A 6,083-nucleotide genomic window follows, 5' to 3' on the forward strand; every position below is an offset into this window, starting at 1 on the left:
CTTCAGGACTTCAGAACAAGAGTATTTGTTCCACTCACCACATCCTACCCTGAAGGTGCTCACTCACAAAACATACAAAATAATTATGAGTCTACATATCTAATATGCCCACCATAGGACAGTCTAACCGTAGGGAATGTTAGGAGTAAATTGCATATTGTATTAAGCTGCGTATGCATTAAGAAACTCCCTGCTCACATCAATTCATATCTAGACTGATTTATGTGTCCCAACAAGTAATAGAGGCTTGTAACTGATGAGGTTTACAGTTCTTTGCTATATTAGCCCTTTGTTCCACACAGCTGGTATACTGTCTAAAAACTCATCTTATTAAAAAAAAAGGCATCTTGAAAAGCAAATAATGCCTATTTAACACTTCTAGGATTGCAGTGATGCCTAATTAAAATGTCGTATTTATCTGCAATTTTAAGTGTCTCTGCACAGCCCCAGTGTGGCTGCAGTTCCATGACTGAACATGTGCTGGTTGTTTTGTACACATCATGGCTTGACAGCATGAGCTGCTCTCCAATGTTTTGCTGTAAGCATAAATATTTGATGTCAAATTTCAATGACAGGCTACTGAAGTACATCTCCTGACAGTGCATTCCCCCTTTGCTGTTTTGACTTAAATGTGACTGACTGGAGTCTTTACCACCCACTAAAAAAAATAAATTGTATTTACATGGAAAAGAGAAATGAGACAAGGATGGCATTCACTTCACCAAATACTATAGAATCCCACTGGATGAGTAAAAGAGGCACTCGTTAAAATGATCTCCTCTTCTCACTACATCATTCTTGTTTTCTTTCCTCCTACTTAGTTTCTCTTCCTTCACTTGACCTGATACATGACGGGGAGAACCTCTAACCGCCCACTAATCCACCTCACCACAGTCCCTGAACTATTTTCACTTCTGTGCATTCTGCTCTGCTCTCTGAAATAAACACACAACACAACCCCGTTCCCCCATGCATTACTTTCGACACACACATGCACAGAACAGTTTGCACACACCACTGGGGAGAAGCCTCATTAATAGCCTAGCAGGTAACTAGAAGAGAGCAAGACACTAGACAGCCATGTGTTATTTCAGATAAGACATGGAGTGGGCAGGGCAGAGCATGAGTGTATGGGAAAAAAATAACTTGCACAGACAGCCTGCTTTCAGCTGACTCTTCAGTGACCCAAGAATGTACCCCTGAAGATATGCTATCTGCAAAAGGAGGAAATGGTCAAGAGTTCACACTTAGCTCAGAGCTACTGAACTTCCACTGTTGTGAAGGAGTGGACAGTGCTTCTTTTATCAATGAATTCCTCTCAGTTTCATATTTAATCTTTATTTATTCCATAAACCTTTATGGAATAAATAAAGTATGCCTTTTGAAAGAGAAGGTTGCAGCGTAGTATTGTATGTATGTCACCAATAAATAAGTAAGTAAATAAATAAATAAAAACAGCAAGCACATTAATAGTTATGCTCCTGACCATGACATAGCTAGAGTTATGGCTTTTACACCCAAAGACATAAAATCTCACAAATCCACAAATTGTCGTGGTTCTACAGGAAGTTTGGACACATCCATCAGTGGCTAGGCAACAGATCAAGCAGCCACTCTGATCATGTGAAAGACAATACTGTTTAACTTGTGCAACGACTGGTAACTGATGATTCAGCAATGCAAACCTTAAAGTTACATTAAATTTGCTTTTTAAAGCAAGTTGACTGGAAACAGCATTTTTTCTCTTCTTTTAAATCATAGCAATTAAGTGGAAGTTGCCAGGTGTAATTGCTGCTTATATCGGTACTTTTTAAAGTAGCTTCCACACTATAGAAAAAAAAGGACTGGAGTACCTACAGATTACATGGATAGTAGCTGCTAGGTCATGAAAACCCATGACACGAAGCTCCTGTCACATAGTTTTTGTGCTGATGTTAATACCAGAGGAGGTTTTTGAGTCAGCACAGCACTGGTAACTTTGAGCACTCGGGGAGCCTGTTATGACTTCAAACAATGTGCGCTGAGCTCATTTCATAGTTGCATACCGCATCATCAAAACACTGGAAGTCTGAAATGTCTCCATAACTGAGATATTCCTTTATTCACCTGGGCTAACGTTACTCTTTGGAGCTGTTTGTGCAATTCTACAATAGCTTCTTCCCCTCTAACCCTTATCTTTTTCTTTTGCTGTTAAATCTTCTCAAGCTTTCTTCTCCTGTGCTCTCTATTGCATGTTTGTCCTTCAGTATTCTGTTTCCAAACTGCCTGTAGTGTTGGCTTCTGATATGAAGCACAATGACAGTTATATCTACAATCTGCATAAATACACACAAGCATCCATGCACACATATAGATACAGACTGCCAATGCACGACCTTGCCATTTAAGCAATTATGAAATGTTAAAACCTGATGTCACTGTTAAGATCGCCTCATCGTTGGGTATAAAATAACGAAAGAGGAAAAAAATCTTCTGACAATTTTTCTGGCTGCATGCAGATGACTTCAATTCCTTTTTGTCCAGCTGTCACCTTCCTCTCCTTGCCCTTGTCAAGGTATACCAGAGAAAGAAAAAGAAAAAAGAAAAAGAGAGAGAACAAAACCATTTTTTTTCTTCACCCAAAAGCTCAATCCCCCCATCCTCTTTTTTTTTTTTCCCTCTATTTCCCTATTGTGTTCATCCCGCTTTCTACACTTATCTGTGCTTGGCTGAATGAACAGCTCAATTCAAAGGCATTACTATGCAGAGTGGGGGGCAGAAGGCAGGATAGGGAAGAGAAGAGGAGGATGAAGATGAGGAAAAAGCTGTGGATGCTGAACACCTTGCAAAAGTCTGCCTAGTGAACCATTTAATTCCCTCTACTCCAAAGTCAAATCATTAAGCGGCAAACCAATGAGTAATTGGAAATATATGTGTGTGACTGCCTGTGTGACAGTTTATGTTGAGGTGTGTGCACGTGTGCGTGTTTTATAAGCAACTTTAGAGCTTAGACACTTTGACGTTTTGTTTAATCAAGAACTGAGGTAATTTACGGCAACAAAGGCCACAAAGTGCCTGAAGCAAATTTCAGAGTTTACTCACTAGCTGCTATGTGCATGTGTGCAGAGTTGCATATACTTCTGCATGATTCTGCCTACTATGTACAGTATGTCAGTGATATGTACAGTTAATGTTAGATTAGTTGGTTTACTTGATACTTGAGAAAAATATTTACTGCTATTTTATGTAGTTCTGTGAGGATGTGCATCATATTTTGGAATGTTTAGAACAGTGTAAGTTAGTAAAGGACACACGCATGATTTCAGCAGTCCACGAGATCAGTGGGAGAAAAGCAATGAAAGAAATCTTGACTTGGAAAAGAAAATAATGAGGGAAGCTGAGAACCAGCCAGTCTCTGTGCTGACCATTTGGAGCACAGGGGCTGTCATTCAAGAAAGAACAAGCCAATCACTTTCCTACAGCTGGTTAAAAAAATACCCCTGTGGTCTGCTCTGTCTGACATACACAAACACACTTCGCTTGTATACGAGATAGACATCCACGTCGGCATGCTCGCTCTCATAAACAGACCCTGGCAAAATTCTCCACACGCCCATTATCTAACTGCTCAAAAGCTCTCCCTCATTGCTACTCCTCACCCGCTTTCTTATTTTCCCTGGCTGCATGTTTTCATTTCCTGAATGAGCATCTGTCCTTTCTGTCTATTCTCTCTCTTTTTTGTTTCACTGAAAATCAGTCTGTATATGTGCGAGCATATTTCTGTTTGTGCTGCGTGTCTGCGTTTTGACAGCCAGAGAGAGGCCCTTCCAGAGAACAGATCTCTAGATACTGAGAAACAACAAGTGAAAGCTATTTTCTGGCATTTGCTTGTTGCTGCTGGACTCTTTGTTAGACCAGCCCAGAGTCAGGGCTATTGTGTGTGTGTGGATCTATGTGTATGTTCCTTCCAAACAGGCAGGGGAAATCAGTCCGGCCTGGTCTGGTCTTTTGTTTTTATTGACAAGTGTACGAGACAAAACAGAAGGACCATAGAGAAATTTGTGTTTCTGTGAAGCCCTGTGGGTGGCTGTGTCTGTGCCAGGAAAATAGGACAAATTCTAGTAATGCTTAATTGAAGTCATGAATCTTTAAAATGTTTTAAAGTGGGCTGGGTGTTACATACTACAGCATGTGGCTAACATCTTGAGAGTATACCGTGCTACACACAAAGCCTCAATAGGAAATCTCTTCTTACTGTTTCGTGACACTTGCTGACAGAATTAAAATTCTGGGCTACACAGTCAATCAAGTATCCCACTAGGGGTGAGGACCACAACCAACTTCTGCTGCAGGCAGAAGCTAAATGGATTTTTGATCTGAGTCTGCAGCTCCAGATGGGCTCAATGAGCTGAATGAGGAACTTGATCTGTGCTATTTCCTGTAATGGTTTTGTATTTTTTGTATTGTTTTTTGTTGTTGTATTTCAATCATATTTTTGTTCATGTTTTGTTTTCTTAGTTCTTTCTCTTCAGTGGTGATTTATGCTTAGAAATGTAATAATATTTTGCTTAGTTGTACATCCTTGTATATGTTTGTGCTTCAGTTTTGTTTATATAGACTTTCTGCCATGTCTGTTTTTGGCAACACATTTCTTGCTTTACAAGTTTGAACAGTGAATTGAACTGCAAATCTGAAAGTTTGATTAAAACGAATGTATGTCCTTCCATTGTTATGTGCACTTCTGTTGATTTCTGTACATCAAAGGCACGATAAGCTGCTTCAGAGACTCTTTACAGTCTTTTATTGGAACAGTTCAGAATGATCTCATTTTGTATCCGTATGTGCCAGATAGTTAGTTCAGTCGCCAATTAAATGGCTTTACCTGCTAAAATGGGCACCCAAAGAATTGGTGACAAAGGAAAATTGAATCTTTTCTTTGCTTTGCATACATTATTAAGGAAAAATGAAAAACACTTCTAGTACATTTCATACCAATACTTTTTTCCACACACTGCCTTTTGGGCTCATTAATTACTGTATAGTAATAGAAAGAGTGAAAAAAATAGGAAATTTTAGCAAGAAACCTTCATCACGTCTTCCCTTAAATTTACACACATGCAGGAGAAAACACGTGTGTGTACTAGAGATGGCACGATACCACTTTTTTATGTCCGATACCGATACCGATATCATAAATTTGGATATCTGCCGATACCGATATGAATCCGATATAGTGTTTTTTAATCAACAAAACTGTTTTTTAAATATCTTGCTGCATTTTGTATAAGTTCATACTCAAGTTTAAAACAACAACTACACTAAAGCTATTCTGTTATACCTGTATGCAAAAAAAAATATTTCATAATTCAGCAATACTGATCAATCTAATAAACTTAAACCTACACCATCCTCCCTATTCTGGTATTTTAAAGAGTACTTAGCATAAATATTAAGCAACCTAACTAATAGGGTTCCAACTCCCAGCAACAACAAAAATAAATAAATAAAAAATAGGGAACCACCCCTCACGCTCCACCTCATGATGCTTAATCGACGTAATCAACCTTAATTTGATGCAGTGTGAAAAAAAATACACAGAAATCAATTATTTTTCAAGAAATATTAAATAGATTCAACATCTTTCTTCAACAAAATTGCAGACTCCACAGATGGTACCTTCCCAAAGGAAAAAGTACTATAGCTTACTAGGGTATATATATTAGACTTAACAGTTACTATATACAATAATGGACTTCTATACATTTTACATCAGATTAAAACTTTGGGTGTAAGATTCAGATAAATATAAAATAATCAAAAGCTCGACATTTTAAATGAGAATAAGAAAGAAAAGTATGTCTTTGTGCCCCCTTTTCCCTGTTAATGCCCTATCGGCCCCCCTGGCTAAACTTTGCTAGATCCGCCCCTGCACAGTTACCAGCGTCAGCTACGTAGAAAAAGATCCTCGAGTAGAAAGTAATATTAAATACATTCTAACAACAGCTTATCAAGCTTAAACGTGCTGCTGTTGTTTATCCACTGGTTTCCTCTTTCTGGTGCAAAGTGGGCCAAAAACAAACAAGAGACACGGACTCGCGACAGAA

General features: G+C 38.6%; 1 protein-coding gene across 2 annotated transcripts in view; it reads right to left on the reverse strand.

Moving 5' to 3' along the window:
* cntnap2a (contactin associated protein 2a) overlaps positions 1–6,083 on the reverse strand; it is a 413,013-nt gene that overhangs the window by 203,103 nt on the left and 203,827 nt on the right. The window lies entirely within an intron of this gene.

Source organism: Aulonocara stuartgranti (genome assembly GCF_965226115.1).
Source record: "Aulonocara stuartgranti genome assembly, chromosome: 9".
Classification (NCBI taxonomy): domain Eukaryota; kingdom Metazoa; phylum Chordata; class Actinopteri; order Cichliformes; family Cichlidae; genus Aulonocara; species Aulonocara stuartgranti.